The 25,384-nt window shown below is 38.7% G+C and overlaps 1 protein-coding gene across 13 annotated transcripts in view; it reads right to left on the bottom strand.

Annotated features, from left to right (window-relative positions):
* The window catches only part of LOC121079132, a 242,263-nt gene extending 219,413 nt beyond the window's left edge, over positions 1-22,850 (bottom strand). For 5 of the 13 annotated variants that reach the window (XR_005824915.1, XR_005824909.1, XM_040576020.1 and 2 more), the window contains exon 1: positions 22,352-22,849. The gene's annotated coding sequence lies outside the window, so the exon portion shown is untranslated. Of the gene's footprint in view, positions 1-22,351 lie in introns of all 13 variants that reach the window. The other 8 variants (XR_005824895.1, XR_005824894.1, XR_005824907.1 and 5 more) reach the window with 5 other exon arrangements.
* Between the last annotated feature and the right edge of the window lie 2,534 nt (positions 22,851-25,384).

Genomic DNA, 25,384 nt, shown 5'->3' with positions numbered 1-25,384 from the left:
TTTTCTGAGCAGGTAAAAGTTTAAAACAGTTTCATGAGAGTTTGATGGTACTTGCTGAGAGAAGAGGGGGAAGGAATACAGATCAAGGAAACAAACGGCTGCACCAAATGACCTGCAGAGTATTTTACTGAAGGCACAATCATCAACTAGACCTAAACACGATATAAAACTGTAAGGTTTGGGTAGAACTGGATTTTGTCAGGATGTTCTTACACATCTGCATTTTGAGCCTGGAGAACACAAAAAAGGAAGATGGGTTGAGGTGTAGTCAGATGTGCCATACACACAGCTTTTGGTTTCATTTTGTTTTATATACCATGCTTACAACACAATATAACTCTGCATTCAGCCTCACTTTCACCAAAAAAAATGGCGTCCATAAAACCAGCTGCATTAGTTTTCCCCTGTCAACAGCTAAGCCAGCTGTGAATGACGTCCAATATATTTACAAGGCAGAGGAAGGAGGAGAAACACGGAGAAAGGAAAAATGACACCCTTGTGCTCCGAGTGGAAAGTTTCACTACTGTCTTGGGCATCTGCGTTTCATGAGTGCCAGTTTGGGTTACGTAAGCGATCCCTGCAGCCAGCCAGCCCACCCTTCCCTGTCAGCCTCAGAGGAACGGATGGAGCAAAAACAGGTCTTCTACAGGATTTTGAGTGACAAGTTACAGCACCTACAGTTTTTAAAAAATATACAAATGTCAAAAGAGAAACCAAAGGAAATGCGCTTGTTCATAAATGCATGCTGGAGTGAACAGGAGACAAAAAATGTTGCCAGTGGCAAAAAAACACCTAACTACAGAAAGTCCCAGTGAGCTATGAAATATTATATAAAATAATAATAATTAAAAAAAAAAAAAAAAAACAGGAAGAAAAACTAATTTTCCTGGCATCTAAATCGCATTTTCAAATATCCTACTTGCAACTTTTGAAAGCATAATCCAAAAGATTCAAGAAAGCTATTGATGCAGGAGGACTGCAAAAAGTCTATGAAAATTCTAGTCAGACACAGGCCACAAGTCTTTTTTTATCATTATTATTATTAATAATACCTAAAACTAAGAAAAATTTTGGTGGTAAAAGGATGCATGCAGTATTTCCATAGCTGTTTAGTAACTTAAAAAACTTTCTGAGGGACAGGTCTTCTTGCAAAATGAACAAATGCATATAAATAGAGACTTGCTTTGTCATTAAAAATACAAGTCTTTTAATCAGAGAAGGCAGCTCCCACATTGATTCAACTGGTCTACTGAAATGAGAAATCAATTTCAGTAAACTTAAAACTTGTAGATCATACCTGTAGATCATGCTCAAAGCCAACTGAAGACAGGATAGAGTAGCTGGTAAGTTATCTGTACCTAAAAGCTTGGCCATAGAGAGGTCTTTTGTACTGCCAATCTCTTGATATGTATGAAGTAAACCATGTTTGTTTTTTGACTGAACTGTTTTGAAAATATTTTGCCGAAGGTAACATAACAAACACAGAACATGATATGGACCTCGTAGACATTGCCCTGGGGCTTTTTTATTCCACAGCCATCTAATATAGGGACTCCAAACTCTGAAGCACCTGGAACTGGCTGCTATCACAGAAAACATATTGAGCAGATGGCCTGCAACCTGTCTCAGCCTGCAATCTCCATAGCCCTAAAACATTAATTTCAGTAAAATATGTAGTGAAACCTCATCAAAATGTGTGATATCTGTAAAGAGAGCTCTCATTTTAAAAACCTCTTTAATCAACCTGAGACTAGCATTTCATTGTGCTACCTATTATACGTCAAGCATATAACCCAAACCTACACCAGAACATCATATGCATCTCCTGCCAAAGATAAAAATACACTAAATAAAAATAAGAGTGAAAACAGAGTGAAGCTGCTTGTTTATAAACAGTATGCTCTCTGATCATTCTCTGAACATTCAGTCCACACAACCAGACTGGACCTAATCAGAGGTCAAAACCCAGAAAGTGTCCCCAGGCGTGGACATCAGATCTGCACCAAACATTCTGCTTTTCAGATTTGATTCTATTACTCTGTAATATTTTCTAATGCAAACAAGCAAAATGATGCATTAAACTCTAAATATGATCAACTCCAAAGAGCCATGTTTAAAGTTTTAAGATCTTGATGAGCTTTCAGCATAACGCATCTGTTCTCGTAAAGATGTAATGAAACTGTAGTGCCGAGTCTCTAGTTTGGTTTCAGATGTATGAAGCAAACATAAAGCCAGAGGTTCAAACAAACGGACCCTTAATACAGAGTACTCAAGGGTGCTTTGACCTGAACTGTCAGCAGGATCCAGTGGTACTTTTTGCTGTGGACAGCTGTCACCTCTCTGGCACAGTCCACTGCAACACCCGCCACAAGAATGAACCCAAAACCTGGGACTACCAGCTAAATCAAGCTGCAGAGATTTGAGATTTTTGAAACTAATGTTCAGTGGTTTCCTAGGTTTTTAGAAACACAGTTCTAAAAGCTTTTCTTCTCTGCTAGACAGCGTTACAGCTTGAAATTTAAACAAGTCATTTGTAAAGATATCTGTATACCAAACATCTGTAACAGCCCCGGGATCACAGCCAGGCAGAGAACTACTAAACACAGGCAGGTACCCTGGACTCCTCATTGGGCATCCGACTGACCTGCAAACACTTCTGGCAGCAAACTCTGTCTTTTAAACAAGTTACATAGTAAAGCATGCTCTTTCCACTCCTGCGCTCCCCAAATATTTATTCATTTTTCTAAATCCTCATGCTGTGTCCAATTGCTCTTTGGCAAGCTGCGGGGCCAAAGACGTCAGGCCTCAGCTGCCTCTGGGCGGCCAGCACGAGCTGCAGCCCTGAGAGTCAGCTCTATTTTTCTTTTGTCCTGACAAAACTCCCTTCGGAGTTTTGGGCTGAGCTCTCTCAATCCATGCCCTGTGTAAGTGCTTCCACAGCACAAATCTATGTAAGTTCTCCTCTGCAACAACAAGTGAAGATGCAAGCAATAAAAATTTCCTGGACATTGGTACCCCTTCTGGAAAGGTACTGAGAGCTCAGCAGATGTTGCCTTAGAGAACAAGCACGAACCACCAGAGAGGCAGCTATGAAAAATATCACTAGGCACTTGTGTTGCCCACAAAACATGATGGAGAGTAAGAACAGAGAAACTTAGTGGGAGATGGGAGGCATGTTGTGCTGAGATTTACTTAGAAGAAAACACAGAACATACGAAGGTTTCACATGCTACAGCGAGGTCAACCAGCTGTATTGATTTTCACCTCAGTCTCAGCTGCTTTACCTCCCCTCTCATTTCTGGTGATTGGCAGTACATGTATATTTTCTATTGTATTAGACCTGTCAGACTGTTCTTCTCTGAAGATATCAAACTTCTGTGGTACAACAGCAAAGCAAATCTGCTTTCATATGATCAGTCTCTCAGTTGGCTCTGTTCTTCTACTTCACTGGTGTTATGATAGGAGTCATGTACACATGGGCTCAGAAAACAGTCCCCAGAACACTTTCTATAAAACTGTTCGTGTTTTAAAACAGTAACTTTGTGCTATCTTTACAAGTAAGGATGGATTATAATACAGACTACTTTAAGCAGTGTAAATTATTCCATAGCAGCAAACCTCAGTTACAAAATGAGAACAATGCAGAGTCTAAGATGTATGAATAGATACGCTTGACTTTTCTATTAAATACTGCCTTTGTGAATCAGGTCCCTACACAGGCTGTCCTGCAAAGTTTGGACCTTACTGATAAGCAGTCTAATATGATCATTTATTATTCTATAATAAACACTAAGGAGGAGACCAATGCTCAAATTTTAAAAGCAAAACCCTTGCCTGAACCCTGGTGCATTTTATATTATCTACTGATGCCCCCTCTGCTACTAACTTCAAGTTACCTAATTCCTAGAAGTATCTCAGGTTCAACTTTCCAAGATGCACCTACCCTAGTGTTTGAGCATTCTCAGCAGATTCTTTAGCAGTGTCTTGAATGCTTAATATTAAACTGTACTTACTGTCCATGTTTAAGTTTACAATGCACTAATATCAAACCCAGCCTTTGTGAACTGTTACAGAATTCCCTGCCAAAATTAGTTCACCTCTCCCCAGCTGTTTAATCTGCAGAAATTTCCAAAAGTAGGTCACACACACACACAAAAAAAAAAAAAGTAAAAAGTTTTCTTTCTCTTCTCAGAAATGGAGATGCTAACATTATCATCTCCTTTCCTCCAAGAGGAAAAGAGGAAAAAGAAAACAACTTTCTAAGATATACAGAACTTCAGCTTCTGAGCTGCACAGAGGTTATAACCAAGACCTATCTTGCGTTGTAGACCTTTCCCTTATCTAGAAAGGAAAATTTATAAAACTTCATTACGTGTAACACCTTGACTCCATTCACAATAAATGTGTAACATTTCAGAAATGTGTTAGTAGCATGTTATCTTAAGCTCCACACCATAAACCTATGCCAAAAATGTTAAAGCTACCCCTAACAAAGGGGGGAAAAGGAGTAGCTTTGCTTACTTTGTCGCTTGCATTGACCTGTTTAAAAGGAGCTTTCACAGTAATTTAAAAGTAATCAATCCTTTAAAGGCAAGCCAATCTTTCTATTTACCCAAACCAGACAAGGTTTGGTTTTCTAATTTCATAAGGGCTCATTACCTGGTAGGTGAAAAACAAAACAAAAAGCTAAAGTATAAAAATTGTTGAGGTTGTCTTTTACTTAGATCAATGTATAAACTGGAGAACAGATTTACAGCTTTGAAAACTTAGCCCTTTGAGTAGTGTAAAATACATTTCTACATACCTCCAAAAAGCCAACGACTTTTTATTGACTAAAGATGTCTCTTCGGCCTTTCACTTCGCTGTCCTGTTTTGCTCCAGTGGGTCATCATTTTAATCCTCCAAGTGCTGCTGATGCAGTTGCACCATCATATGTATCTAGCACTTGCTTTTTAACTGAAGAACTGCCACAGGAGAGTGTTTCACACCAGCCAGCCCCAAAACTGAGAGGTCTCACAAGAGAAAAGCTCCTCTTTGCTGGCCTTGCTCTTCCTTATCTCCCTCATGCCAGTCACTGTATCCCCCATCCTGGAGGGCCCAGGTCAGAGCAGGGGGCCTGGCACAGGGTGGGGGCTCAGTGAGGGAGCCCCCATCCCATTTCAGGTCCCTGCTGGATGGCCAGGGACAGTCAGGACATGGCCACCACCAAGGCTGCCGTAGTGGCAGTGCTGCAGGCCTGATGCTGACCAGGATGCTGAGGGGTGCCGAAGCCAGGCCCCTCATGGGACATGATGCAGGGCTGTAGCAGCTCATGCTGGCCCTGGGCTTCTTCTTGGTACCTGGCATGGCACCTGTCTCTACCCCAAGAAAGCACCTCAGCTCACTGCTGGCCCTGTCCACCATAGATTGAATGGGCTGGGCTCCTGGTGGCAGACACCCATGCCACACTCTGCCAGGGCCCTCTGTAATGGCCCAGAAGCCTCACACCCATAAAAACTTGTCGGCGCTGCTTTCTTCCCCTCAGCATGGCAGGAGATGTTAAAGATCATCACAGATGGCAGGTTACCAAACCAGGGAGCTCCTGCCATCCATGTCATGTCACCTGCACTGAGGCAGTGCTGGCTGACTCCGCCGTGCTGCACTGCCTTGGCCTGTGGTTGGAGCCACCATGGATGGGCACACATTTGACCACAGACCTGCAATCCATATTACTTGCAGCGGACAGCTGCTTTAGCAAAGGGTCTCTGGAGAAAATGACAACAAAGAATAGAAGAAAAGGCCTCCTTCTTTGCACGGAAGATGATCAACAGTTAAAAAAAATTAAGAACAACTGCTAACTTCAAGTTGGTTCAGCTTTCTGTGGGATTAACTTTTATTTATTTTCATATTTTTTATTTATTTTCATATACAGTTTGATATCCTAAGCAATCAAGTTTTGTTGGTTTTGGTTTTTTTTGCTTGCTTTTCCCAATGAAGTGCCTGCTCCATTCAAGTGGAAGCATTTAAAGGCAGAGTATACCTAAAAATTAGCCTTCCTTTTCTACTCAGCACAGAGAGTGGTCTTCTACCGCCTCAGAAGGGAAACGATAGCTTCTGCCCTTGGTGAAGGGTGGCATGCTGGTAACATTAATATACTATGGGAAGAAGAGGGCTCCCTCTTCATGCTCTGCATTCAGCCCGTGAAGTGGGTTTCAGATTCGAGCACCTTTTTTCTTTGAAATAACTTGTTTCTTGTTGCACTTAAAAGCGGAAACATTTGAAATGGTCATAACCAGAGGTTATCCCTGGGAAAAGGGCTGGGCTGATAATGAATGTTACAAACCAGCATGATATCAGCTCTCCAGAGGAAGCAGTGGAAGTACCACCCTGAACAGGGCCCAGCGGCAATGAAAGAGATATAATCCTGAATTTAACGTGGGTTAAATGAGATGTGAGGCATTTTGTAACATACTGGGGAATTAATATTTTATTCATCACATGATTACAGGAAGTAATTAATCCTATAGATAAGATTTTGTTGTAATAATAAGAATAAACATGATTAAAAATAGCATTATCACCTTGTAATCCCGAAAGTAAACTCTGTTCATTAGATGGAACCAGATCAAATCCAAAAGAGTTCACATGTACAGCTTCAGCCCATGCAGGGAAACAGGGAAAATATTCAGTCATATGGAACATAAAGTACAGGGGAAGTAAACGAATAGTCCATTGGCAAGGACACAGAATGATATTTAGGAGTTTGGTGGTTCCTCCCAGGTTCTGCCACTGTGAGCCTCTAGGCAAGTCACTTCATTCTGGAAGCCAATTTATGTATCTATAAATTAAACAAGATAGTAGGGTCCTCTTGGCAGAGTGAGAAAGTTTTTGCTGGGGGCAACAATTCTTAAAAAGAGTTGGCAGTACGAATGGACACGACTCTGCTGAACATGAGCTCCTGATGTGCTGTCAGGGCCAAGGAAAAAATGCATCCCTGGAGGCCTGCATGGAAGAACCCGGAATAATACTAGAGAGCATGGATTAACTGTATACTTGGCTTTTAAGCATCTAGTGCTGGAAAACTGTATCAGTGTCTGGAGTCTACAAAAAAAAAAAAAAAAAAAAAAAAAAAAAAGAAACTTGTGAATTCAAGAAACTCTGAAGAGCCTCAGAAATAAAGAATTGGAATAAACTCTTTAATGCAGCTCCATTTGCCCTATGAAAATGATGTCCAACTTGATAACCATTTAAAAGAGTTTTGACAGGAGGCTCTTACAAGTAACAGGCAACTTTACAAACAAGCTCCAGCAGACAAGTTCACACAAAATATATGATGCAGCAGAGACACAGGTAAGGGTTACTTGGTGACAGGTTCTCTGTCCTTGGCCCTTTTAGATCAAGATTGAATCAGCTACCACAAAGGTAAAGCTTCACAAATCTCTTCCCAGCTACAGATTTTCTCTGCATCTAAATCTTTACTGTCAGGTCCTGCACACTTGTATCCTGCAGCTGTGGCTTACCTTCCTTGCGAGCTCCAAGCCTGAGGCCCTCCCCAGCTACACTCCATTGCTCTTTCTGGCTAGGACAGTGGTCTGAGACTCCAGCATCTACCCGTTCCAGCTACCAGGTGATTTAAACAGACCTTATGGGCTAAACAGCCTGTCACCAGCTATTTCATTCCAATAACTTCTTTTGGGATTAATTTACAGGGAGCAAGAGGATTAATCAACGTGCAGGCAACTTTTTTAAGTAAAAGACACTCTGACTTCCCGATGCTACTCAGATTTGTTTTGAAAAAACAATAGACTATTTTCATTGATACGTGTTGATCTTTTGCATCACTTCAGTAACACAAAGCAGTCATAAACCCTGTTTAATTGGTGTTTTAAGGCAAGTTTATGGTTACAAGCATTGTTAAAACAGTACAAAGCATCAGAGGCACTGAACCCTTTCACTGTTATCCCAGACACTACAAACATCAACAGCTATTTGCACTGTTGTCTATCAATTTATTAATTTGCCAGTTATCATTTTCTTCTCTCTCATTTTTGTTCCATTTATCATGCATTCAGCTACCTTCAGCTAGCAAGGACCAGAGAAATTAAATGACTTTTTAAGGTGATTTTTCTATATAAATACACACATACATGTATACCATACGCTGTACACATGCGGTAATTTTGACGCAGAAGGATATGTCACCATTTGCTGTAACAAGTAAATCAATTGCAAAAAATTACATTACTTAAAAGAAGTATTTCAGATATAGAAAAGGATTACTATTGTGGTTAAAAGGTAATGAAAATAAAATGTAAGAAAAACTTCTTTGTCCCAAGTTATATTTTTCTCCCAAGTTTAGAAGCATAGTAGATATTAACATGCTTAGCGATATAAGATGAGAAACAGTAAATACTTGCTTTCTCTGTATAACCATAACCCATTTATAAAATAGTAGCTGCTCTATGGATTCTGTCAAAGAAATCATACACAAGAATAAAATTCATGTTCCTTACAAACATATCTTATTGTATGTTCTTAAGTACAACAGTGAAAGCAGAGTAATAAAAACAAAGTATCTGAAAATAGAGCCTCTAATGGATTTTGTCAGCAACTACAACTGACTGAAAAGCGCTAACAGAGGCACCTCTCTGAACACATACTAAAAAAAGTAGACACATCAGTAATTCAGACTTGCAGTTCACATCTGTCTTTGTTATTTTACCACAATACACCTTAAAAAAATGTTTCTTCCAGCAATGGTTCTTTCCTAAATACAAGTATTTTGATGGAAGATTGCCTCAGCATCCAATTTAAATGTACATGTAAACAAACCAGCTTTACTTGCTTGTTGTAGAACTTGAAAAGCAGGCACTGCAGGGGCAATTCAGTAGATCAAAGCCATCCTAAGCTTAGTTATATGAATAATTATATAATAAAAAGTAGTAGTGGTCTTTTTTTTTTTTTTAAAGGAAAGCATTGTGAAATGATGACACCAAGACATACTTGCAAAAAACCAGCAATGTTTAAAAAACAAACAAACAAACAAAAAACACTTCTTGTGAAAATTTTATGGATCTCTGCCCCATAATTTCCAGCCTATGTTAGCACTACGCATCATCCCAGGTGTCCATTCTCAGCAGTTGTCTGTAGATCTTCACACCAGTGTGTATACTGCAGCAGTCTTGCATTTATATGCTTATCAGACTGGGGCTTGTACACACATGGCAGAGTGGGCTGTATTTGTCATCTACACTATCAAGGAACTGTAAATATACCTGTTTGGTCGGACCTGGGGGAAAGGGATCAAAGGACTGCATCTGTATTTGAATTAGATATACTGAGTTTTCCAATTAATTCCAATCCTCATTTATATATATAAGCATATATGCACACACACATTTCCACATATCTTTCAGTACTTATATTTAGCTTTATTGTCATCAACAGTATGCCAGCAGGATACTGTTCAAAGGAGTTGCTTTATAGATGCTGTCAGCTATTTCAAATGGAAACTGTTTTCATAAAAAAATTAAAAAAAAAAAAAATCTGCCTTCATTAAAACCAACCTCTCTATTTATGGAAACGTACTGGTTTTAATTTAAATGCCAGTGGTGCACAAAGGCTAGTGTGAGACTAACTGAAAAGATTTTAAGTGATTCAATCTTATTGCAATAAATATTTTTCCCATTTTTTTTTTTTTAGTTCAGCATGTTTAATTACCAGGCTTCTGTTATTTCTCGTCTTTATAGAGCTATTTTAGTGACTCACTTCTAAGAGGGTAAAACTACTCTATACAGAATCTACCCGCAGGGCTGTGATCTGAATTGAAACTGTGTTACTTGATTCATTGCACAGTACGTTTCTGTTGTACATGTTTTTCTCTGTCACCATATGACAGAAGTACTGGCACAGTCCTTTCCAGTTTATCAATATTTGAGGCATCCTGAGTGAACCAAATAAAATCTGCTTTTTGTAAAACTCCAGCATCATGCAGCCTCTAAGCCAAGATTGAGTTTACCTTACCACATTTGAAGCGATTCAGATAAACGATGAACATTTCTGTGCATCTCTCACACAATCTTTTTGTTGAAGATTTTCCTCAAGCTACCAGCAAATGTCCCTGTACGGCATGATCTGAACAGACTTTGCCACCAATCTGTTCCCGATTCTCCCAGTTTATTGTTGACTATGAATACATATATCAAGTGAAGTTTCATTTTCCTAGCTTTCACTTCCTAAGCCTTTACAAAATACTGCGATTTTAGCTCTGTGACAAGCTTCCAAGTTCTTGCTTTTCCTGCCTATGAGCTGAGAACTTGTGTCTGTTCAAAGCCTCCAGTCCTTCCAGGAAATTATTCCACGGCTCTCAGGTACCTATTCCACAGCTTTCCTCTTATTTAGGACACCAGATTTCCTAGGGAACCCCCGAAACCCGGAACCAGGAGACTTTCAAGAGGGGTCCTGTGGAAAGAAATAAACACCTTCATCTACCTCCCATAATCCAGACTTAAGGGGCACTACACAGAGCTGCCTTCTCTTTGTCACCTTTCCGTATTTGTTTGCTGCAATTCCTACAGAAGCAGATTTACCAGTAGCTAACCTGCTGGTCATTGCTTTTGCCAATGGTTCCTATTCAGAAAGGGAAAATGGGTGAACCACAACCGGGACTGAGCCTTCCACAAAACCAAAATGTGATTCACCTATCTTACATGCACTTTCAGCCATTTATTGCATGTATGCACAGAACTCATCACATCCCTTTCCTGGGGCCTGTTTCCCTTAGCGGCATCACTTGCGTCAGGGAGAAAGGCTTAGAGGGAAAGCACCAGGGCCTCTAGTGAAGGTATTCCATGAGCAAGCATTAATTTCACAATCAGAGGGGAAAAAAAGGAAAATATAAGCATTTTACCTCCTGCATTAACACCTACAGTGCATTTGCGTGAGTGTTTCTCAAGTCTGGAGTAAATTAATCTTGCTGTGCACGCAGTAGTATTTCCTGCACAGAAATATGGAAGCCCTCTGCATGTACTCGAGCCTCTCTGTTTGGATGGGTGCTTCACCTGCCTTTGACAAGAGCTAACTGAAGCATGAGGAGACGTCTGTTTCATGGAGGAGGAAGGAAAAAGGAAAAGCATTTCCTCTTTCAATAGGAGCCTTCAGATTGCTTAGCTACTGTAACTATTGTAACTACTGTACTGTTACTTAACAACTCCGAGAAAACTGGTGGCCTGAATACACTGACTATACCAACAATAAGAGTCCAACAGCTCAAAACAGAGCTTTTGGAAGTCAACAGAAAGCCACATGTTGATTTAAAGGGTGTTGGATGAAGGCCTTACCAGCTTATCAGTATATAAGAGTGTGCAGTAAACTAACCAAATATACGTTTGCATCTGGAAGCACTTTTAAAAAATGTGATTAAAGTATAAAAAACATATGAAACATGATTTTGCAGGAAGTTCTAACATCACAACATGCTGCTAAAAGGAAAAGCACTCTACTGGTCTGGTTCCTGGTTTCTGAATGGACGTGAAATGGGAGAGCCCTGAAGGGACAAAAAGCCTTGCTTGGAAGCAATACTTTGCTATTTCACATACTGAAGAATCTTTTTCTTCAGAGAAGCCCATGGTAATACCCACTAAAAAGAGTGTTCGGAAATTCACAGAAAGGAGCAACAAAAAGACCTTCATATACCACTTTCAGAGCAGCCTCACTTTCTGAGTTACCACCCGTAAGAATGGAAGAGTTCTCTGAGACATTCCCTCAAACTCGAACTGCCCCTCTAACTGAAGAGGGGAAAAGACTGGTGCCCTGAGCACTGAACTTGTATGCCCAGCAGGTATCGGAGAGGAGCCACTAAATACCAGAGAAGCTTCTTCCTGGCAGTTAGGTTCAGAAGCACAGGGGAGTCTGCAGATGTATTGCTGAATGGCAATCTCACACCTATGCAACAACAGTTTTGTAAGCAGTGTACACACAACACTTCCCATACACAGCAATTATAAAACGTGTTATATATTATTTATTTGTATATTAAAGAGTGGACCAAGTGCTTTTCATAATCTGACTGCTTGTCTTAGTCCATATCATCATATTAGGAAAACGTATCGTCATTTGCAAGTGCTTATGTGTAGTGAAATACACATGAACACACAGCTAAATTTCACTGCAAAAGAATTAAGTCTAATTTTCCATCTTCTAAACAGAATTTTGCATTTTTGCTCTTACACTATTGTTCTGTCAGATTATCATGAATTTAAAGTATCTTTAGTATGATCAGCAGAAGTGTTTTAGATTGTTTTCATTTTGTCTCTTTTTTCTTTTCTTTTTGTTGGTGTCCATTGCACAGTCACTGATGGGCAATGATGCTTCTGTAAAATGGGTTCCTAGCCAAAACCAAACCTCTCACACAGAACCATGAACTTTCGGGTTTATAACCCCTATCACAAAGAATACACAGCACATTAGAAGCACAGCTGGTTAAAAATGAAGTACTTAACCTTCAGGATCACAGCTGCAATTAAGATCACTTGAAATGAATAAAAAGCAGAGGGCTATTGGGACAAAAACAGGTCCAGGGAAAACTTACTGTACTGAACACACATATGATCCTGCACTATTGCTGAATCATAGGATTTTAACATTTCACTTATATTTGCTTTAAAAATTAGGTATGTGGTGTTATTCAGCATTTCAAAGTACGCAGTTCATCCTCATTACTAATAACTTATTTTATACAACTACAAATTCCATCCAAAATTTATTGCTGAATGGACTTCTGTTTGCAGAGTGACCTGAATCATTAGGATTTCCTGTTGCTACTGGTAACGTTCCTATCATGAAAAATACCCACGAGGATGTTAGAACTAGTACCCTTCTGAAACAGTTCATAAAAGAGATCTGATACCCAAAATGTCACAGGTTACTATTTTTCTCTAATAAATAAACTAGAGATGGTTGATGATCATTCTGTTTATAAAACAAAGCATACTAACAAATATTATTTGGTGTTTTCTCTTATCAAAGAATGATTTTAGGAAAAGGACAATTACCTTAGATCCAACATTTTAGAAAACTATTCACGTAATCAATGAAATCATAAAAGGTAAAAGTGATTCATTTCCACTGAGTATTATATATACTAGTTAAATTAAAAGAATAGATAAGCATCAACATTCACATCTTCAGAAAGGTCCATAGAAATAAGCAAGTGGGACGCACAGCCACTGTAAATGTAAACAAACAGAAAATACTGAACTGCTCTAAAATCAGGCTTTTATCCCCACCTAAACACATTTATGATAACTTCAACAGAGCCAGGATAAGAATGAAGTTCTGGCTAAACTCCCAGTTTGAAAAAGGAGGCTTCCTCTATCTTGAGTTTTATTATCTTATTTAGTATCTCAGCATCCACATCTTATTGCTTATATAGAACTTAATTGCAGTTGGGCATCTCATATGTATGAATTTGTATGATTAGTATGAATCTCATGTATTCAGTAAAGCATGTGATGACTGAAATAGTAATATGAATTTTTCCATACAGAATAAAATGCTCAGTAAGTAGAAAAAAATGGCAAACAAGATGTTCTTGTTTGCCTATAGAAAGCTATTTACATCCTTTTAGGATCTAGCATTTGGTCCTTTATTCTTTTGCAGCAGCAAACCCAAGTTGCCCTGTAAGCAGCAGATTGAATGAAACCTGCTTTCCTACAGTTTTAAGCTCCTTGCTCTGTAACTCCACATTCTTCCTTCTTACTGCAAATACCCAGATCTCTCCACATTGTCTATTACACCGTCACCTGGCAGGAGAAAACTGTGCTGTGACTAGTCTGGGACTACACACATTTTGTTTGGCCACTGAGCCACTGCCAAACAGAATGTATAACAGCTATGTTCTGCCTGCCTTTTCCTCAAAATTGGCACTGATTTGGGTTTCTTTCCTTCATACAGCCACAGATTTTTATAAAACACGATTGAAAATTCTACATTTCTAACTTAACTGAGAGAGACAAAAGGGTTCAAAACCCACAGAGGAGAGAAAGGTAAAGAACAGTCAAACCTTCATAGAAGCCTCACTTCCATAAAAAATAAGAGCAATAGTAAATATTTAAGAATAATACTGTTGAAAATGTGAAAGTTCACAAGCTGTCTGAATTGTTAGGCAAAGGGTTTTTATGTTGTTCTTTTTTTTTTTTTTTTTTTCCTAAGATTAGGCTCTTAAATGCATTTTTAGAAACTGTGACAAATGACCTCATTTTCAACATGGTGGGAATCTAGCATCTCACTAAGTACAACCTGCACTATACTTAGCACTTCAAAATACAGGAGCCTCACTTTCAGAGTTTTAGACACTTAGATATATCCAACCAGATGTAAATAATTGCACATACAAAATAGAAAATTAGACTTGCAGATTTAAATATATATATATATACAAGAAAAAAAAAACACAAACCTACATACAATCAAATTCATATAAAGATATAAAGGAACATATTACTTTAAAGGAACATATTACTTTATGTTAAAAAAATATTGAAAATTCAAATGACTTTTAGCAGTAAGAAATTACATGTTTAAAGTGATTTGCCCAAGGCTACAAAGAAATTAGAAAACACCTTCAGATTTCTATATCCCAATGCAGGCTTAAACTTTTAGAATTTCTTAATGCAGCAGTAAACTCAGAGTAAGCGCAGAATGACAGAGATGGTGACAACGTCAATGCCTTTGTTCACCGCATTTATGTTTCTTAACTCTTGAGTAAGGGCTACATTTTCAAATACTTAAACTGAAATCAAGGCATTCAACCAAACTGATGTCTGAAGTTGGAAGGTCTTTCCAACAGTTCAGGACTGGACTGTCTTAAGAACAACTTCCCCCACACAAGGGGGAAAAAAAAAAAAAAAGGCTGATAAGCAACTACATATACTTTCCACATACTGGTCAATTCAAGTACAAGGGTCAAATTTCCATCTAAAGTTTTTGATGTTTCTGTTTTGGCTAACTGAAAAAAAACTGTTGTCATGTTTCTCCTTTGGGAGTCCACTCAACAATGAAAGGGTTCTTTGCAGTCAAAATATCAAACCGTGTATAAAATGCTTGACTAATTGCAATTTATAGCTGAAAAGACCGGGCACAAAGAAATTCTGTTTATAGTAATAACACCATCTGATTTTATATATAATTATAAAATAGAGCATAATCAGGTAAGTTTAGTTAAATCCACTTTTTCCGAAAAAATGTCTTTGCCTATAGATAATCAACTATTGCTTTTGCTCATCATATATATATATATATATATATATAAAATATATATATATATATTCATTTATTTAATTTATTTTTTCTTCAGAAAGAGATACTTTTTGAGGGAGCAGCTTTGGCCAAAGCTTAGGCAAAAGTGTTATGGATTAATACATTAAATTAGGCATGATATTAAAAAAATGTAATATGACTGAAGCCTTAATAATATAAAAAGTGTAATAGACTAAATAAAGTCAAGATATTGTGTTACAATCCCACTGTTCCCTGGTACGTAATATTAATAAGAATAGTTAAAGTGTGGCTTAGTGGTTTTCTATGGAATTTTCTAAATATCTACTTTAAAAAACAGTTCAAAAGCTATATTCCCCAAGACCCGCTGACATGCCAAAAATCAAACAATATTGAAACACTGCATAATCTGACGTGATTCTATAACAAGAATAACAGATTGTTGAACATAACTGTACGAGCAGAAGAAAGAAGCTTAGAGGTAAGCCAGGAGGAGGTTACTACTACTGCTGCCTGTCCTGCCTGAGAGCAGCCACCTGACCAGGTAGCTGAGTTGCATGTACCAGCTAGTCACAGCTGCCTGGTGATAACATCGGGAGAGAAGCTGTTGAATTATCACACTGATGTATAAGCGGTACAAGATTAAGCAAGAGAGAGAAAAAAAAAAAAGAAAAAAAAAATGTAAATTTTGAGTTAATACAGCCTGCTGCCATTCAAATTCAAGTCTAGGAAAGCTTTGTGAAAAAATAGGTTATCTCCTTGTATTACTAATTATATACATATATATAGCAATATATATAGCAACATCCATATAAAACTTACACAAGCCCTACTCACTCCAAACACTTCCAAGTGGTATTCCCTCTTTCTCAACTTCTGATTCAATATGAAATCAAAACCATTTTAGGGGACAGAGCCAACAGCGCCAAGAACAGCATTAAAATGAATAATCCACATCAAAATTGGGTATTGATAAGACTTGAAGAACTGGGAAGATGAAGAGGGGGTTCATTCCTTCTCCACGTCAGATGCTCCAAGATGGTAACATTACTTTTAGTGCTTTCACTTCTCAGCACCCAGCTAAACGTGCACAGGCCAAGCTCTTTCAACACTGGGCTCTCAAAGGACCGGACCCTCAGTGCTATGCATGTGCAATGCTCAGTTTGCCATATGATCCTCAGAGCAAGGACAACAGTAGAAGTGCATACCCTAACGCTTAACTGCCAAAAGGCACATAATAGCTATAATTTAACATCTCCAGTATAAAACCATTTAGATTTTTTGTTAAATCTTAAGCCCTTTGAAAAAAAAAATAAAAGTCTACAAACTACCCGTTGATCAAATTGTTCCACAAATTGTTGTTCAAAGCCTTTTGTTGTATTTTTTTCGTTTACTTCAGTTTTCACAGGAAAAGTATAATTTATTCCCACTTCTGCTGCTTAAAATAGTCTTAAGATATTTCCTTAAACAAAAAAAAGAAAAATAATCACCTGCGGTTTGTGACTACAAAACAAAAAAAATCAGGCCAAAAAATACATTCCAAAAAATGATAAAGAGATACAAAGGAAACAGTTTGATGTAACCTAAAAGAGGATTATATTTCCAGATCCTGCCAAATTTCTTGCTTATTCCAGAAACTTGTAAATGAATAGGAAAAAAAAATACACTGGGAAAGAATTTGGAGAGTCCTGAGTTTTATTTAGCATCAGATGGTACAGTTTTTGCTTTATTCTAATGCAACTCTCATTGACTTCAGCAGGAGGATAGTTAGGCCTACACTTGGTACTTCTGGAAATTCTCCTTTCCTCCTGAATTTCCAGCTAGAGCTTGAAAGAATGAGTTTCATGGGGCCTCCATATGGGGAACATAGTTTGAGTTCCACTTGTTAGAAAGAAAGATATTGTCAGCACAGACTGCTTCTCTCACTCTGCTGTGCCACATTTTTATGTTTTAAGTTGCTTGCTGATCACTTTCTCCTGCATTTTTCCCATTTACTCTTTTGATGTCACTCTCCCCTGCTAAGGCCACAGATTTTTATTTCAGGAGTTTATTATATGCGGGTTGAAATAGCAACCACTCAGTGGCAACCAAGTCAGAATCATGAGTATCTTAGAAAATATACACCAAAACCAGAGTACATAGTTTGAGAGGCCAGTGAGCCACACTCCATAAGTACAGCATGCGTCATTGCAGCGAAGTCAAGCTTGCCTTAGAACAGGTAGCTATTTGAAGGTATTTTCACTAGTTTTCCCATAATAAAAACAGTTTAAAGGAGAAGAAGGTGCTTTTTGCACTTGAAGTTGTATTTCATACCTACTTCATTGTACTGCTAAATAAGCTGGGATTAAATAATTGACACTAAAATATCATCTCTGGGCACGAAAGGCAACACTGGAATTGGAAAATTTGTCTAGTTATTGTTTGAATCACTGAATATTTCTCTACAGGTGATGCAGGCATTTCAGTAACTGGAGATAGCACTAGTGACCTTGGTCGTCAAGCATGGGTATCATTACCAGTAGAATATTGGGAAATCTTAAACCATTACAAGTGCCACACACATACATTAAAAATAATTGTGAATACCATTTCAAACTGATGTATTACAGGTTTTAATATATGGCCCCATCCAATCCCTCACACAATAGGATCTTTAGCATACTCTTGGGCAACGCCCTGGGTGATGGAAAAAAAAAAAAAAAAGGGTAATGGAAAAAAAATGGGATGACGTGGGATGAAGAGAAGTAAAGAAAATCCACTGCCACTTATCTTATTTGTCATTCCACTAATTTTCTGTTTTCTACCGTCTCATGTTTCATGTTGTAAATTGCTCTCAACTTTCGTACGACCAAGAGTTAGATTTGCCAAAAGACCTTCAAAAGGGCTTTTCAAGAACTTTTAAAAAGTTACAGGAATCCTACTGCAGCTGAAAAAAGAAACTTAACCTGCACTCAAAACTACAATTTGCTGCAACAGAGGCAACCATCAGTCCTCACCTCTACCTTCACTGCTAGACAGAGAAAAGTAAATATAAGGGGATGTCAGGTGGAAAAGAGAGGTTCCCTCCCTCCCACATGCCCTCTCTGAAATGCTGTGACCGGAAGGAACAGACTTTTGCGGGGGGGTGATTTTGTTACTTCAAGCATGAAACTGAATGCCAGAAGTGCAAATGGTCCTGAACAAACCAGGAGAAAGATGGCATTTTTGTCTTTGTTTTTCCTACTCTTTTTTTCATCAGTATTTTGCATTTTGCCTTCTGAAGCCAGATGACTGCATGTCAGTTGACAATTCCCAAGGCACGGGCTCATATCAGTGACTGACATACCATTCTAGATAGGGTGGGTTTCCTCTCTCGTGCTGTATTTCTTCTACTTTCAGATCTCCCCCATTTTCCTCCGTAAGGTCCTACCTCCCTTATCACTGATCCTACCCTCAATTTCCAATTACTTCTATCTGTTCTTTGTGTCCATTTGTTTTTACTCACATATTATAATCACTTAAGTTACTTCAGGAGCCACATCTCTCTCCCTTTATTTGTTCTTCTTTCATCTTCATCACCACCACTGGGGACAGACTTCTACTGACACTTTGAATATGTTGGAGTAAAACTGAGCTAAAGGTCAATTTGCTTATTCCAAAGATTGGGTCTCTGCTTTCTTTCTCTGTGTTTCACAGACAGCATATATACATCTTCTGTTTCCCCTGAAACATGCTTTCTTGCTCCCTCAACTCTACTGAACTCCAAAATCCAATGCTGGCAATTCTCCACTTATTTATCTTTATTTTTTAAACAGATCTGTGGTTCCCGGATCCATAAAGCTTGAAGATCAAAGAAGTTTAAGACCCAAGTAATTGTAGTCACAAAAGAACTTTAAAATGTGACTGAGAGTTATAGCTGAGATGAAATAAATTATTTTTCAAGACACTTAAGAAAAAAAAAAAAAAAACTCTTTCAAAATTGCTAGGTTATAACATAGGTGTGTGGGCTTTTTTTTTTTTTTTTTTGTCTTACCAATAGTGCGATTTACTGACACCATGATTGCTACAGTCCTCCTGGTTCCTGTCAATTTTCCTCTCCCTCTCAGTATAGACATCACCTTGTCCTGACACCACAAACTAGTTCCTCTCTTTGACAGAAAAATCAACTGCTAGTCCTGAATTCCCATCCTTTTTCTTGTGCGACAGTAAAGACATCTATAGGCATCATGGAGACCTGTTTCTGTAGTGTACAGATGTCAATGAGACAAACACATCGCGTAAAGTTTTTCATTCTTCTACGCATTACTTTCCTAAACCAGAACAAAGCTAGAAGTGAACCTCCAAAGTCCCTTCTCTGTGTAATTCACAAAACAAATTGAGTTCCTCCTTGACTGAAGATTAAAGATGTTAAATAAAAACCTTTCAAAGAAATGAAAGGTATAAAACAATAGTGTTTAATATTTTCAAAACTGCTTTTTTCTCTAACCGGTGTCAGAGAGAATGTAAAAAACAAAACAAAACAAAAAAAATATATATATAATTAGTTTAGTTTGAACTAATGATTCTTTCGTGTTCTCAAAACAAAAATAGTAGTATTTAGAGGTATATTAGTCATGTTTAAACTTCCTGACAACCACAATATTTTCTGTCAGTCTTCTATCAAAAGTGCATCTTATATGGCCAGTAAGAATACTAATGTTAACCATCACTCCTATCATTAGTGTTGGGGTTTCCATGAGTTGTAAAACACAGCCATTGGGAGCTGATATTCTTCTTTTAATGATAAATATAAATAGAAAATCATCAGTAAAATCTTCTCCACCTCATTAAGCCCTTTCCCCTTCATCAGGCCAGTCATCAGAGCATGAAGAAATGTTTCATAATCCTCTAATCAGGTTTCACAACAGCACCGGTGCCTCATTTCACCAATGGAAACACGGCAGCACAGGGAGGGCAGGTCCCCTGCCCGCGTGCCCCCCGGGAGGTGGCGGTGGTGTGTGCCCACCATCCCTGTGCTCCCAGCCCCTTGCCACCACCAAGAGGCCACCAGCTTCCCAGTGCTCCAGGCTACCAAAGTCGGAAGGAGAATGGCTCCTCAAAGTTTCTTCTACTGTCAGGTTTTCAGGGTGTACAGAGCACTTCAGCAGGTGTCATATATTTACGCCACATCAGAGGACACATTTCTTTCCTGTAAAGTAGACCCTGAAACTCTTAAAAGAAAAGCATATTCTTAATTGCACTAAGGACACAGCCAGGATTTTCTTGTAGAAAGCCTAAGGTTTAGCCCAAATCAAAATAGATAGGAATCCAATTCACAAAAAGAAAACAAGAAGCACGATGTCTATTTAGATCATCTTACATTGCATCATCACCTTCCACCCTGTATTGGTTAGCATTTCTTTGAAACAATTTTCCCTCCTTTTCTCTCCCCCCCCCCCCCCCCCCCCCCCCACACACACCTTTTTTCCAAAATTCATGGGCAAATTCAAGAGCTCAGACTGGCAAATGAGCACAATAGATGAACAACGTGAACTTCTGCACTTCAAAGGGACTGCAGCATCAGATCAACCCAGTTCTGAAGCACCATATATATGTGTATATATATATATACACACAGATATTAAAAGGGCATCCTTCTAATTGTTTTCTTCAGATGAGCAAACAAACTTAGAAAGACAGGTCAAGAAACAAGTAGCTCCATCTGTGGAGGCTTCATCTGACCAACTCATTACGTTGCGTAGTAGAACTATCCTACCAAATGATCATTTTGCCTTTAGCTCCAAATAAAGGCTACATAATTCTGAGACTTTTCTTGCACCTTCTGACTTAGATAATTAACTTTTTGAAAAGAAAACTATTTATTTGAAGAAAGATACAACAGAGATCATTCTGTACAGAAACACACATCTGTTGGAGGAAAAAACAGTTAGATTCATTTCTCCTCTAAATCACAGGCATCTTAAAACATCACATATAGAGTAACTTTGACATGCCCTGATGATTTATTGCTCTAAATTCATCCACTCAACAGTTTTTGCAAACATATTTCTAACATTACTGTCAATGTGTAATGTTTAATTCTGTTGCTCTATTAATAAAGCAGCTTTTTCAGATGAAGCCAGTGACTGAAATAACATTATAGCTCAGATCAGATTTACTACCATTACACTAGATGACTAGTACATCTAACACAATCTGTTCAAGAACTTACCCAGAAGTATTCTGTTTCCCTCCTTAAGAGAGGCAAAAGTTACAAAAGTCTTATCTTCTGTACAATTTTGCAACTTACCTAAAATTTAGATAGCTCCCTGGTATGTTTAGAAATATGTATAAAATCCTTTGTCTCTTCTTAGCAGAAATCAGAATCACTGACTGTTGTTTTAAGAAAAATTTATGTGCATCACAACAAAGGAATGCAAAAAAGCTGCAAGAAAGCTTGAGTAAATAGAATAAATATGGACAGAATAAAACTGGCTTCCCCTCAAAACCCAAGTTTGTCAAAAGAACAAAGCACACATGAACAGCATGTAAAACCTGAATTCAAAATACGTTTATATAAAAGGGATGAGGACACATGTTTTTTCTATTTTAGCTTGAAAAATACAGGGACACAGCAATGAGTCTTGCTGGCAGGCAGATAACTCATAGGCCCTGACCCTTCGACTCACCAGGAATTCAAACACAAAGCTCTTTTCATAGTGACCGTGCCATACATTCTCAAGATAAGGCAGCGAAATAAGGAGCAATGGAGAGGTGCCACAAAGCTCAAGCTGCAGCAGAAAACTGTGCACAGAAATCATGGTCACTTATTCACCTATGTGCAGCTGCACACCAAGGGCTAGCTGCAAAACTATTTCTTTGCAAATCGGAAGCCACGCCGTGTGCTTTTAAGAACTGGACCTGTCTCCTGAAGCAAGCAAAAGAAAAACAGCGCGCAAGCAGCAAGGAAAGGACCATCCCTGTACACTTCTGCACCGTTCAGAATTGAAGTGCACATCCGGACAAATAATCTGTAACACAATGAGCTTCGCAAAAGGATAGCTGTGGTAAAACGGAAGGGTTTTTAGAAACAACAACAGCAGCTACATTTCAAACAACATTTCAAATCTGGACTCACCATGAAAAAGCAACAGTTGCCTGAAGTTAGTGTGCTATTTTCTGCCCTGTTCCACTGCACTTTTTGCCTAGTTGTCCAACACTTGGTAGCTCAGAGCTGCCACACAGAGGCCCCTTCCTTGATCTGGCTTATTTGCCTGTCAGTTTGAGTCTCAGCTTCTGTATGATGCAGCTGTGCACTTTGCTGAAGGTCTAATATCATTTCCATAAGCTGTCTCCCTGCCTGGAGCAAGCAGTTTGTTCTCCCTGCTCAATAAATACTCAAATCACTTTTCTGGTACTCACAGGGATAAAGCTTTAAGTTGTTAAGGAGTTCTTACTAAGTAGTGGGTGGAGAACATAAGCTCAGTACAAGGAAACTCTGCGCATAATCAGAAACGGAGAAACTTCCTCCCTTTCCCCCAACCCCTCCTCTCACTAGGCAAAGCTGCCAGTGCCTCCTTTACAGAAATTTAGGAATGTAAAGGGAGGACTCAAAGGGGCCCAGTCAGACAAGCCTTTCTCAATCAATTAGCTTGCAGCCATTACTTGTGACCCTAGGTCACACAACATAAGTGTGTGGGGTGTGCCTTTAGGGGTACACCAAAGCTACTTATTAAAACTTACATAACCAAAAGTGTTCAAAATCAAATAAACTCCGAAAGCTGGAAAATATTTTCCATGTACCACAGTTTTGCAGGAAGAAGAGCTTTGAGTAAAGAAATGTTACTTTGCTTTTCCAGCAACAAATCATTTGATGCAGGAAACTAACTTTTTTTTACTTAAAAAAAAAAAAAAAAAAAAAAAAGGGAGAGAGAGAGAGAGAGAGAGAGAGACTGAAATGTGAGATACTTTAGCAATCTTTAAAAGTGGTATTTGCTTTACAATTATGCAAAAACTAAATAATAGTGGCATGAGTGATGCTTGATGAAGTACAGGATCGTGCTTCCTAAAATAAGACTATTGTCTGTAGCTGCAAGGGGATGGATGTTTGTAGGACTATTTAATTAATTCATGAAGTTCAGCCTGTGCATTTCAGTCTCCTCCAAGAAATGAGTTGCGCGCGTTCAGATTCCACTCTCCGTTTTAGGAGTCCAATATAACAAATCGAACAATAGACTTTCTTAAAAGACCTGGAATACTTAAATACTGCATCAAGTTATCCCGCGTTGAACACACAGGGAGAAGAGGGTGTAACTTAGCATGATTCCCACATGACAAGCATACACCCCTTGGTGCGAAGGAAAACTTCAAAAAGACCCTCAGCTTCATATCCTGCCAACCCAATGACATGGATGATGCCTTGGAAAAACCCATAAGGGAGTCCTGATTTCAAAAGCAGATCTATGACAACCCCTTTCTGGGCCAGACAAGATCAATGCACGGCAGGGCCGATGCACTTTAATCTCAAGGTGCATCGCAAAGCGTCTTTAAGTAGTGCCACAGATCAAGGCTTATAGATAGCTGGAAAAAAAAAACAACAGTCCAGACCAAACTTCTCTGTGCTTAAGGTAACTGAGCAAGAACTGCTCAAAAGCTCAGAGAGAATGCAGGGAAACACATAATAAAACAGGAAAGTAACAGTAGTGCATTGAAAATCACTGAGGATGTTGTAGGCAACCTGCATTCTACATGTCTCTTCTCCATTAAAGCCCCCGTCGAGCTCTCTGACCGTGCAGCATGGCTTGTGTTAGTTCAGACGTTCATTCCAGAGATCAGATTGCAGGATCAGGGCCACTGAGTAAGTGCCCTGGGGTAAGGATTTTGCTTCTGTCTTGCACATAAGACAGCATTTAATAAATTAGGTCATGTTTAAATCCCTGGAAAGCCCTGGCAGTAGAAATAATAATCATGGAAACTTAAATTTTGAATGAAAAAAATGGGCCCAGGATTAAGGCACTGGGACAGGGTTTTAGGATATTTGGGTTCTGTTCCCCCTTGTGTCTAAGACTGCCCTAATGAATTCAGGCACATTGCTTCACCTTTTTGTGTTTATGCCAAATGCCACTTGCCTCACAGATGCAAGGCCTTTACCTCCTCAAAGACTATCCATAAAAAAGTGGTGATAATATTCAATATACGGATCCTTTCAATGTTAGTTCACAACACATGCTCTACCTAGTGAAATTAAAGTATTAAGTATAAAATATTTAATGTCCTAGGACTTCTGAGTAACTGAAAACAAGCAAGCTATCTATATCAAATTCTCCAAATCACCATTTAAATCCATTATGGGTTTCAACAAACACACGATCTCCAGAAGACAAATGCAAACCCACGCACACGAATAACGATATAGACTTCATTCTCCTTTAGCCATCTAAATTATAGGTTCCTGCAAAACGTATAGAGTTGAGCACTTAAATCACAAGGGATTGAAGTCCTTAATAGTAGAAAAGGTGGTAAGGCAGTGCCTGCCAGGAGACAGGCTGTTCAGAGAGTTGTTCCCAGCAACTGTTAAGAAACAGAGAACTCCTGCCATGGTTGCCCAATCTCTGTGATCTTCCAGGCTTTCTAAATCAGAAGAATTACCTTAAATTTGAGGTTCCCCTTTAACATATAATTTGTAAAGCGAGATACATCTCAAGCACTCCACTTGGATATATGTAACAAATTCACACACCTTTCTTTTGGAAAGGTTGATATGGAAAATTTACAACTCAAATAACGATGACATTTAAAGGATGTTTTTAATGTAACTTAAAACAATGCCTCCACACTGGAAATAATAATAGAATAATGGCTCCTCCTGGCACTGTTGAGTCCCCTGGCTGAGGGCTCTTCCTTTTCCTGATTGCTGGCTGTAAAATTACCCCTCCATTGGCTCTACTCCATTGCTGCCACATTACAGCCAAGCAAAGGCAATATGAGCCATTTCAAAATAATCATGAACGAGTAAGGATGCAAAGCTAGAAGAGGCACATGGCTCTCAAACCCAAGATGGTAGACAGAAATATATAGAATTCTTTTAGGGTTCTCAGGACATTCTCCTATGAGCAAGACTTTCTTTAACTAAAGAAAGTAAGCACCACCTTATTAGTGTTGCCATTTTTAC

Source organism: Cygnus olor, chromosome 1 (genome assembly GCF_009769625.2).
Source record: "Cygnus olor isolate bCygOlo1 chromosome 1, bCygOlo1.pri.v2, whole genome shotgun sequence".
Classification (NCBI taxonomy): Eukaryota; Metazoa; Chordata; class Aves; order Anseriformes; family Anatidae; genus Cygnus; species Cygnus olor.
The sequence above is the reverse complement of the archived record's forward strand: the minus strand, read 5'-3'. Positions and strand labels throughout refer to the sequence as shown.